This window comes from Sturnira hondurensis, unplaced genomic scaffold (assembly GCF_014824575.4).
Source record: "Sturnira hondurensis isolate 20B ecotype Veracruz unplaced genomic scaffold, ASM1482457v3 Scaffold0006413, whole genome shotgun sequence".
NCBI lineage: Eukaryota > Metazoa > Chordata > Mammalia > Chiroptera > Phyllostomidae > Sturnira > Sturnira hondurensis.
In genome coordinates this window covers 3,044,847-3,056,952 of record NW_028079044.1, presented here as the reverse complement: position 1 = coordinate 3,056,952, position 12,106 = coordinate 3,044,847, and the positions used below count along the sequence as shown (strand labels likewise).

The 12,106-nt window shown below is 33.5% G+C and overlaps 1 non-coding gene across 1 annotated transcript; it reads left to right on the top strand.

Annotated features, from left to right (window-relative positions):
- The first annotated feature begins 524 nt into the window (after window positions 1–524).
- Window positions 525–687, top strand: LOC118989038 (U1 spliceosomal RNA). Its single transcript, XR_005066933.1, has one exon. It is a non-coding gene; the product is annotated as a U1 spliceosomal RNA (small nuclear RNA).
- Window positions 688–12,106: the final 11,419 nt, after the last annotated feature.

Here is a 12,106-nt window from a genome sequence, read left to right as displayed (position 1 = left end):
GACCAACTTTCTACTGAAGACAGCCAAAATATACATTTTACTTTAATCTGCTGAAAGACACTGATAAACATGATTGAAAAACATCATGACCGTAAGATCTGGGAGAAGACAGAAATTCATGCAGGTGAGCTCAGCATGTAGAGCAACTTTTCCTCTAGTGGTTATTACCCAGTTCCAAAAAAACTAAAATTAAATTAGAGACAGATCAGGGATTTTGAGAACAGAGCATGTTTATGGGGACAATTGGACTTCAGAACCAAAGAAGGTTGGGAGCTGGTTGAAACCTCTGTTTGGGGTAGGGATCCCAAAGGGTTTCTGAGCTTTCGAAGGGAGGGTAAAGTGAAAATGCACTAGCTCTCCTAGAAAGTACAACTCATCTCGGCAACACCTCATTTTCCCAATACTGTTAATGAGGTCCCATACTCCTAGTGTCCACAGGTATCTGCTCCAAAACAAACATACTCCTTTCCAGAGGATGATAGCATTAGTCTAGTTTTCAAATCCTTTTCATACAAATATTTCATACACTTACCTGGCAGGAGAGATACCATGATCACGAAGGTGGTTTTCCCAGGGCAAGGCTTATCTAGTGCACTCTGGATGTGTTGACCCCTTCAGTTTCCCCAAATGTGGGAAACTCGACTGCGTGATTTGTGGTAGAGGGGACTGCATTGGCACTCTCCCCTAAAAGAAAAGGAAAAATAATTTCAAAGGCATTTTTGGGCACACAGTAAAAAATAATCAGGATACAAACATTCAAGAAATCATGAAGTTAATAGCAGAAAGAGACAATAACAAAGATGTAAGATCAAAATTTGGAAGTAAGTCATACACAGGTCTTAACTCTGCTTATAGTGTTCAAAGAGATAAAAGGGAAGGTTTGAAAATAGGGCAGACAATTAGGAAACATAGCAAAGTTATTAGAAAACAAGAACAATGGAAAGTTATAATTTATAAGCACAATAAGCAAAATTAAGACCTCATTAGATTACACTTAGTCAAAGAAAAGAAAGTAAAAAATTGGAAGAGAAGTTATAAACACTATCCCAAATTATTGAAGATAGAAAATAAAGTAATTGTCCTAGATAACAAGGAAGAAAGAATGTATAAAAAGTAATAGTTGAAAATTTTCAAACACTAAAAAAATAATAAACTCAAGAAACCTCATGAAGAACTGCCATAATTAAAATAAATTAATTAAAAATAAAACCATAAAAATTTTAAAAACTGAAGTCAAATGGAAATATTTTAACAATACCCAACTTGCGCTGACTTCCCAATGAATCAATGGAAAAGCAAAACAGGTTACCAATATCTTTGAAATGCTGGAAATGTGTGTTTTAAGACGCATGTAATCATAATATTTTCAGACAGAAAACACGACCAAAAGAATTTATTATAAATAGACTCATAATAAATAGTACAAAAAGTTATTTTTCAGGCTGTAGAATAATGCTTCCATAGAGATGGAAGGTATTCTAAGAATAAAGAACAATGAAACAGAATAAGATGTGGGTAAATCTAATAAACATTGACTGCAGAGTATATATATATATATATACACTGCATATATATATATATACACACACACACATATATATACACACATATATATATATACACACATATATATACTCTCTCTGTAGACTGTAGAGTATATATATGTATATATGTATATATATATATATATATGTATATACACACACTCTGCAATCTTTTTCTATATATACATATACATATATATAATCATATATCTAGAACTAACTTGGTATATTTATTCCATGAATGTAAAGTGGCTTAATATTTGGAAATCAATTAGTGTAATTAATTAGGAAAGGAGAAATATTTTTCTATGGTGATTTCCATACATGCAGAAAAAGTGCAGATAAAATTTATTATCCACTTATAGTTACAAAAAAGTGGAAAGTGAGGAAGAATACCTTCCTAAAGTTGATCAACAGTATCTAAAGAAAACACCATGATAAGTGATTAAGTATGGATTAAGATCTTGAAGATCCGGAATGATGTATAGACATTCATTATTACTATTTCTGTTCAACATTGTACTGGAGTTCTTAGCTAAATTAATAAAAAAGTTCAGGTAAATAAATAAATAAATAACTTAGCTAAATAAATAAAAAAACTTAAAAGAAGTAAATGTCATTATTTGCAGGTAATATGTTTCTGTAAGCAGAAAATTAAAAATTATCTACACAACAATGATTACAATGACTGTGGTAGCAAGCATACTAAACACAAAGTTAATACAAATTCAATTGTATTTCTATATGACAGCAAAAAATTATTTAGGTGATGAATGTCCTGTTTATGTTACTATACTGTTTATAGTAACATCAGCATCATCAAGTAAGAATAAACTTTTTATCAACATATTTTTAAGACTTCTATATAGGACACGAATTAGAATTTTTTAAAATGTTGAGGGGACCATATGGAGGTGTATAACATGCTCTAGATTTGGAGCATGAAAGTTGTGACTTTACATTATGAAAGTTGCAACTTCTCTCCAAAAGGGATCTATAATTTTTAATTACATGTCAATAAAAAACCCAAGAGATTGTGCAATTGGTTGACTGACTGATTATTTCAGTCTGTATAAAATGTGACAGTTGAGTTAAATTTACTTATGGAAAAGAAAAAGAGTAACCAATATACCAGGTATTTGAATGGGCATACCCAAAGAGAATGACCAATAAATATGTAAAAAATGTCCCAACTTTATTGGGACATTTCTCAGGGGGATATGAAAATTCAAACCAGAGATACTAATATGTACAAACACATTAGGGTGGCTGAAATTAAGATTAACACCACCAAGTTTTGGCAAGAAACTGAATCAAAATAATCTCTTATACTCTACTGGTGACAGTGTAAATTTTCAAAATGAATCTGGTAATTCGTTTGACATCATATTATAAAACTGGAAATTTGCATCTGCTATGACCTGGTGATGTCAATCTTAAGGGTATATACACCTAAGAGAATGCATGCCTGAATGTGTGCTGCCAATGCAGCAAACGTATAACAACCTAAATGTTCACCAAAAGAAGTATGTATTAAATTGAGATATGTGCATACACTGGGAAGAGTAAGTATTAGAAAATGAATTAATGCAGCCACATCAGATAACAGATAAATTTTACAAACATATCACTGAAAGAGAAACCAGGCACAAAATAACTCATACTATATTATTCAATATATAGAAGTTAAATATGTACAGTATACAGAGAAAGTTTTCAGATATATACTAAAGTATTAATACTCTTGCAAAAAGCAAAACAGTGGTCATAATGTGTTGAGATAGTGGTTTCTTTGAATTAAGGCAGGAAACAGTGACTGGGAGCGAACAAAAGGGGCCTTCTGTGGATGCTAACAACTTTCTATTTTTTACCTGGATGTGGTTCTTTAATACTGACTTTGTAATAAGTTATTTTTCTTTTCCACATACATTTAATTACTTTTCTGTTTTTACATTCAGTAGTAGTCTGTCAGGCATACAGCATAGTGATAGACAATCATATACTCTACAAAATGTCCCACCCCGTATTTCCAACACCCACCTGGCACCATACATAGTTATTGCAATATTATTGATTATATTTCCTGTGCTGTACTTGACATCCCCAGTGTATTTTGTAACTACCAATTTGTACTTCTTGATCCCTTGACCTTTCCCACCCCGTCCCCCAAACCCCACCCTTCTAGCAATCATCAGTCTGTTTTCTGTATCTATGAGTTTGTTTCCATTTTGTTTATTCATTCTGTTCTTTAGATTCCACTTAAAAGTAAAACCATATAAACTTCTTTTCTTTGTCTGACTTATTTCACTTTACGTAATAGCATCTAGGTCCATCCATCCATGCTGTTTCAAAGGATAAGATTTCATTCTTTTTAATGGCTGAGTAATAGTCCATTGATAAGTACCATCACTTTATCTGATCATCTTTTGATGAGCACTTGGGATGCTTCTGTATCTTGGTTATTATAAATAATACTGCAGTGAACATAGGGGTGAATATATTCTTTTGAATTAGTGTTTTGGATTCCCTCAGGATATATTCCCAGAAATGGACTCACTGGGTCATAAGGTAGTTCCATTTTTAATTTGGGGGGGAACCTCCATATCGTTTTCCAACCATCTTGATTCCCACCAGCAGTGCATGAGTGTTCCCTTTCCCCAAATCCTCAAGAACACTTGTTGGTTATTGATGATAGCCATTTTGACAGGTGTAAGGTGATATATGATTGTGATTTTCATTTGTACTTCTCTGATGACTAGTGACTGTGAGCAATTTTTATATGTCTATTGGTCATCTGTATGTCTTCCTTGGAGAAGTGTTTATTCAGGTCCTTGGCCTATTTTTTAAATTGGATTGTTCGATGTTTTGGTGCTGTATGAGTTCTTTATAAATTCTGGATATTAATTCATTATGGATTGTGTCATGGTGACTGTCTTCTTTCACTTAGCAGTTTGTCTCTATTTTGCTGATTTTTTTTTTGCTATGCAAAAATATTTAAGTTTGATGTAGTCCTATTGTTTACTTTCTGTTTCCCTCACCTGGGGAGCTATATCAAAAATATTGCTAAAAGAAATGTCAGAGATTTTACTGCCCATTTTTTTCTCCTAGGAGTTTTATTATTTCAAGTCTTATGTTTGCCTTTAATTCATTGCATACAGATAAGGACGTGGCCTGGTTTCACGTGTTTTGCATGTATCTGTTCAATTTTCCCAACACCATTTATTGAATAGACTGCCTTTATCCCATTATGCATTCTTGCCTCCTTTGTCAGATATATATCTTCACCCAAGAATATGTTGATTGACTTTAGAACAAGAGGAAGGGAGAGAAAGAGAGAAAAAAAAACATCAATGTGAGACGGAAACATTGGTTGCCTCCTGTATCAACTCTGATCAGAGATCAAACCTGTATCCTAGCTAATGCCCTGACCGAGATCAAACCTGCAACCTTTTGGTGTGCAGATAATGCCCCTACCAACTGAGCACCCAGCCAGGGCTCCTTTGCCCTGGTCAATGTATTAATTGGCCATAAAGACATGGGTTTATTTGTGTGATATATTTTTGTATGCATTTTCATTTTTGGTTATTTAAAAATTAAAAAGTTAGAAGAGAAAATGTTAATGTTTACACTGTTAATGACGGTTTAAAATCCAGCTCCTGATGGCGGTATGAGGTCGTATGAGTATAGATCCCAGTGTAACAGTAGACAAAAATATCATGTAGTAATGAGGAGTCTAATGTGAATCTTATACATTGAAAATATATCTCAATTCCTCCCTGTAGTTATAAAAATATGCCACCATAAAAATATTTGATGCCAATTTTATTTAACTGGATGGCAATAGTAATAGTAATTAATATAGCAAATACATTGCAACCTGATAAAGAAGTAACAAGTTGACCTTGTAGCCATGACAACAAGAGGAATTTTTGACATAGACTAAGTCTGTTTGGAATTAATTAAACAAGCACTTAATGGTATTTTCTAAATGCTAGATACCATGGTAGACAAAACAGACTTGGTCTTTGTCCTGTAATAAATGTATAGTCTAGTGGGGAGATAGGCAAATGCAATGGAAATCAAGGCTAAAGTGTAAATAATAAACATCAAAAAGACTCCTTCATAGCTTCTTGAATTTTGCGTTTTTGATGTCTAAGCCATAGGCTGGTTTAAAAGGAAGAGATTGTCTTCCCTTACTCTTCCGGCAGCCACTCTATGTAATATTTTTTAGAGATAGAAGCAAGGAGGACAAAACATAGAGAGGACAGTCCAGGAGCGTTAAAGAACCAGGGGAGCCAAGATTACGTGGGTCCATAACCAGAAACATGACTCAGAATGAATGAACAAAGCACTCATCAGGATAATACTTGAAGTTGTCTCTCTCTCTCTCTCCTGTGTGAGTGTATTTCTGGTATAATGTTTTCAAGGTCGTTGAAATCAGTTTTGTCTTTTAAAGGAACTCACTAATAAAAATCAAGATTCTAATTTTTAAAGAGTGGACACGGGTAAGATATGTAAGACACAACAACTAATGTAAACAAACCATCAATAGTAGGTATAGGTTGAGATTTACAAGCATCTGTCACAGTTCCAAGGAATTAAAATAAAAATTAGTCCTCCCTGCTTTCAGAGCAATTTTATCTTCTCTGCTAAACAATCATACCAAAGGATTCAGGGGTTAGATAGCTTTAAGTTCATGCAGATAAAATCTACTATATTTTACGTACTTGCCATATAAAAAGAATAAAGTTCATCTCTTAAAAGATGTCCTATTGCTTAGATGAATTTTAATGTGTTCACACATTTATTATATTCTCTCTCTTAATGTGTACTATAAAAAATGACTCACCTTTTGTTTCTATGCAAAAATGTCTATAACGTGCAACTATGAAGATCATTTTTAAAAATCAAAGCTAATTTCCAATTGTTACATGTTGTTATAAGCAAAGAACAAATAAAATAAATGATTTAAATAGGTCTTATAAAAAGACCTTTTCTTCATCGTAAGAAAATCTAATTGTCAATAATCTTCCAAAAGATTTTCCCTTTTAGTCAGTTACTGCCTTTGATTATTTCTGCCATTTTAGAAGTAAAAGTGTGTCTAATAGTTTGTTACTACTTTCTGACTCCTTATTTCTTTCCAATTTATCTCATTATTTCTCACCATCTATAAGATTGAGAAAATGGACATAATTCTCTGCATCTCCTCTCAACAAGAGGTAACATCTCCTTCCCCACTACCTTGTGACTTGCTCTGCAAAATAGAATGCAGCGGAAATGACACCATGCACTCTATATCAGGATGTCAAGATGTCTTGCATACCTCTCCAGATCTTTGACCACTATGTGAGCATCCAAGGTTACCACAGCAGATGATTGCAGATGCATAGCCCAGTCACCTCTTTCCCCTTGCTGACAGCTGATCAACTTCAAGATACAAAAGACCCTCATTGACCAATCAACAAAGCAGAAACATGCAAGCCCAGCCAAGGTCCATCTAGCTTGGCCTAGATCAGCTGACTGAAGCCTCCTGAGCTAATGGTTTTGGTTTTAGGCCACTGTTTGGGGTTATTTGTTACATGATACATAACTGATATACTACCTCTCTTGTAAATAACTCCATCCCTTCTTTCTTCCTCCTCCTCAGTAGTAATACATTCACTCTCCCCTTAACACCCATGCATTCAAATATCCTCTTATCTGCTAATTTTTTCTTAGCTTTATGCGTTCATGTGTTAAGTAAATATTGTGTGCATTCTCCTTGTAACAGTGCAGTGAAGCTAAACTATATTTTGATATCTAGAATACAGTATTATTCACTTCTTAGTGTTGAAGATCAATTTGGGTAGCACAACAATGCCTGGCATATGGTAAAACTTCAATAAATATTACCTTTGATTATTTGGAAGGAATCCTAGAATCTGTGTAGTCCTCTGCTCTAAATGGACCAATTGTTTAATTATGAGCAAGTCACTTTTTCAGTTTTTTTCTCTTTTTCATTTGATAGAGAATATAAAAGCTTACTTGTAATAAGTTCTAAAAGGTTTGATCTTGATATGATTTCTACATGTCTTTTCCTTTTTATCCTCTGTATTTCATATATATCTATAGATACAGATAAAGATATAGATATAGATATCCCTTTGATCTCCCATAATGTAAGCTTACACATAATTTATTTACTTTAGGTATTTTTCAGTTGTTTTTGATACTCGTGCCAATGTAATTACAATAGAATCTACAGCACAGCTGACATGTAATAGATCCTTAATAAATTATTATTAAACTGAATTATTTCCTAAGAGTAATGTTTCAAAGGATCAGACTGTGCTAGTTTAAATTCGTTTTAATGCTCTGCTATACATACACATACAGGCAGATATATTAACTAATCATGATAATAATACATTTAAAGTTTAACTTAATTTCAAAGAAAGAACACTCGTAAATTAAGACATATCATGTACAATTAAATATGATTTATTACTTTACATGTCATTGCATACTTTCTTTTTTATCAACTTTATTACCAGAGGTAGAAACTATACAGATGACATAGCAGTATCTTTCAAGTTATGAAAAACGTCTTCACTTGACTTAGCTGATCCCTTCCTTTCCATTGTCCTCTGTTCTCTTGAAATGGAGAGAAGATAACCCCTCAAGTTTGGCCTGAGTAGGGAAGACCCCGATGGAATTGCTATTCTGGACACATCCTAGGAAGTATTTATCCTTTTATTCTAAGTGACCTTCAGGATTATAACTTTGTCATCACTGGCTTTACCTACTACTGCCAGCATTTTCCTTATTCTTCCCCAAAGTGATTCAACTAAAAATATGGGAACTCCTTAATATGTTTCTGATGCGTAATGGCATTATTAAAAAGTTTGTTTCTCAGAAGGTTTGCCAATCAGCGTGTACCATTTTTTTGTGCCAGATACTGTATTAGTTACTACAATACAAAAATAATGAATTGAAATAATTCACCATTTAAAACCATGTAACAGACATTTTATAAAGTAAAACTCTTAATGATCATCTTAATATAGACATCTTGTTGTTCACAGATCTAGTTTGCATAAACTAGAGAACCAACAGACACTGAATTTTAAACATTTTATTCCCTTAATGACCTTAGTATGATGGTAGTTAGGGCAAGTATTGGACTTTCTATATTGTGAAAATATAGGTGCTTCTACCAGTTCCACTTCATTACAAGGTTTTGGGGTTTTTCTGTTGAATTCAATGATTCAGTGATTTCCAGACCAGGTCTTTCTAATTCAAGTATGCAGAATTATGCTTATGATCAGGTAATAAGTGCATATTTATCAACCAGAACCATATTGAAAGTGCTCTACATGACTGTAGAGTACAATAAATTCAGCTGAGAGAAATGAGGTGTTTGTTAGAATATGTCACTTCTATAGGGCTGTTGCTCATCTGACTGAGCTTCCCTGATTAACATGAAAATTTGCTCTGGGTCACATTTGGTGTGGGGGGAAAAAAGAAGTAACCAGGTATTAAAAGATAAGTAAACAAAGTAGCCCAATTAATTAACATTGATTCTACTTTTGTTTCATAAATAATAGCCAATTCTCTTGAGGGGAAATAAACATTGGCTAAGAAAAAAGTATAACCATGCTAGTTTACTGTCAATTTTTTTTATATTCAGCCACTAAGCAGGCATTGTTAAAGCTATAGACAAAGGCAATTTAAATATTTAACTGAATTTTAATGTGAATGGTTAATTCAACTCAATTAAAATGTCAAGTTCATAGGGATGTGTGCCTTAATGGAAAACCTAGCAATATACTATTCTAAATATATATATATATATTTTGGTAGGTTTTTTCTCTTTATATATGAAGGCAATGAAATAGGGCTAGAAATTAAGAACATATAAGCTAATCCTCCACATGACTTTAACAAGTGAAGTAGATGCTGGCATAGGTGGCTGAGGTGCTTACTATAAGCCTGTACTTGGAATGCACGGCTTCAAAAATATAGGTGGTAGGTACAGATTCAAAAAGAGATCACCCATGCCAGTTAGAGGACACCAGGATTTAAGCACACAGTCTTATAAGACCCACATCATAATGGATGGAGGAAGCGTAAGCTTTATTCTCCAGGTACTAACAATCTAAAGAAGAATATACAGCATGGACCCACAAAGCTAAAATGAAAGACAGTCATGAAATACAAGTATCCTGTTCTATAAGAGTTGATAGTAAACCGTGTACCATTCATTCATTTACCAAAAATTTTTGGGATTTTTTAATGATCTAAGTATGGAAGCTGGGCTACAAAGACAAGAGGATGAATATATTGTCACCACACAGCTTATAGTCTAATAGACAATTATAGTAATTATTATAAAACAATGAGGGAAGAAATAACACCTCAAAGAATACTGTGAGAGCTCAATAATAATTAAAATTCAATAAGTACTTATTATGTCTATGTACTACTAGTCCAGGTGCCTTGAAAGAATTAACTCATGTAACCTTATAATAATCCTGTAAAATTGATACTGTCATTATCCTCCTATTTAAGAGGTGAAGATGTTGTGGTGTACCCAGGTTTACACAGCAAATAACGGATATATTTTGGCTTTGAATGATCAAAGACAGCTCTTGTTCCAACCTAGATCACAGCACTCAAACATCTTACACAAATGAGTTTACCTGACTCAGAATCCAAAAAGAAATTCAGTCAGTGTTGTCTTCTTGCTGGAAAAAATGCATTCCTGGTGTCAAGCATGAAAGACAGATTCAATATTTAGGCAGTAAGGTGTTAAAGATGAGGGTGTTTCACAGGGTGAGCAGGCTAGACAGAGGAGAAAACATCAGTGGAGTTCAAAAAGGAGTGTGGTATATGCTGGATACCAAGTGTGACCCCATGTTACTGAGCACAAAGATGGGACTGGGAACCAAAAAAACAAGGCTGGTTTACTGATGAAGAAGACTGAGCAGGAAAAATGGTATAAGTGCTTATATCAATACTTATGTCAATACTTATGTTAAGTATATGTCAATACTTAACCTATCAGTGGTCCTGGTTATTGTTGGTGTTGTTGTTGTTTTGGTTTTGGTATTGAGTTGTAGGAGTTCTGAATATATTTGGGGTAATAACCCTTTATCAGATATATGATTTACAAGTATTTTCTCCCATCCTTGGTTTGCTTTTTCACATTATGTATCATTTCATTTGTTGTGCAAAAGCTTTTTAGTTTAACCTAATTCTATTTGTCTATTTTTGCTTTTGTTGCTTAAACTTTCAGTGTTATTTCAAAAAATTATTGCCAAGGCCAGAGTCAAGAATATTTTTGACAAGAATTTCCCCTATTATTTTTGTAGGAGTTTTACAGTTTCAGGTATTATGTTTAAGTCCTAATTCATTTCGAGTTGATCTTTGTGTATGTGTAAAGTAAGGCAGCAATTTCAGTCCTTCTCATATGGATATCCAGTTTCCCAACACCATTTATTGAAGAGACTGTCTTTTCCCATTGGATGTTCTTGGCACCCTGTTGAAATCAGTTGAGTATACATGCATAGGCTTATTTCTCACCTCTCTGTTCTGTTCCATTAGTAAATATATCTGTCTTAATGCCAATACCATGCTGTTTTGATTATGTAGCTTTGTAAGATATTTAAATCAGAATGCGTGATGCTCCTAGCTTTGTTTTTCCTACTCAAAGAACCTGAATAGATGTGTCTCCAAGGAAGATATATAGATGGTCAACAGGTACATATAAAGGTGTTCAGTATTAGCCATCAGGGAAATGTAAAGCAAAACCATGAGATGTTACCTCACAACTGTTAAGAAGGCATATATATATCTGTATATACATATATATGGATATGCACTGTTGGCAAAATGTAAATTGGTACAGCCTGTATAGAAAATAGTACAGCAATTTCTCAAAAACTTAAAACTAGAACTTCCATATGATTTAGCAATTCTTCTTCTTTGTACATTTCCAAAATAATTAAAATTTGAGTCTTGAAGATATATCTGCACTTCCATTTTTATTGCAGCTCCATCTGCATTAGCCAAGGTATAAAAACAAACTGAATGTCTGTCAATAGACAGATGGTTAAAGAGAATGCAGTGGTTACCTGCAATTGAATATTATTTATCCTTGAAAAAGAAAGAAATCCTGTCATTTGCAAAGCATCAATAAACCTGGAGGGCATTATATTAAGTGAAGTAAGCCAGACACAGAAGAATGAGCACTACACTATTCCACTTATATGAAGAATCTGAAATGGTCTGATTCATAGAAACAGTTTATAATGGTAGTTACCAGGGATGAAGGGAGAGGCATTGGTCAAAAAGTCCAAAGTTTCAGCTATTCAAAATGGATAATCCTTAGAGAGCTACTATACAACATGGTGCTTATAGTTAACAATGCCACAATGCACACTTAAAAATTTGCTGAGAAGTAAATTTTGTTAGGTATTTTTATCACAAAAAATAAAAATAAAGAGGCGAGAAGAAAACTTTTGAGGGGATGGACATGTTTATGGCATAGATTGATGGTTTTTTGGGTGTGCATACTTACC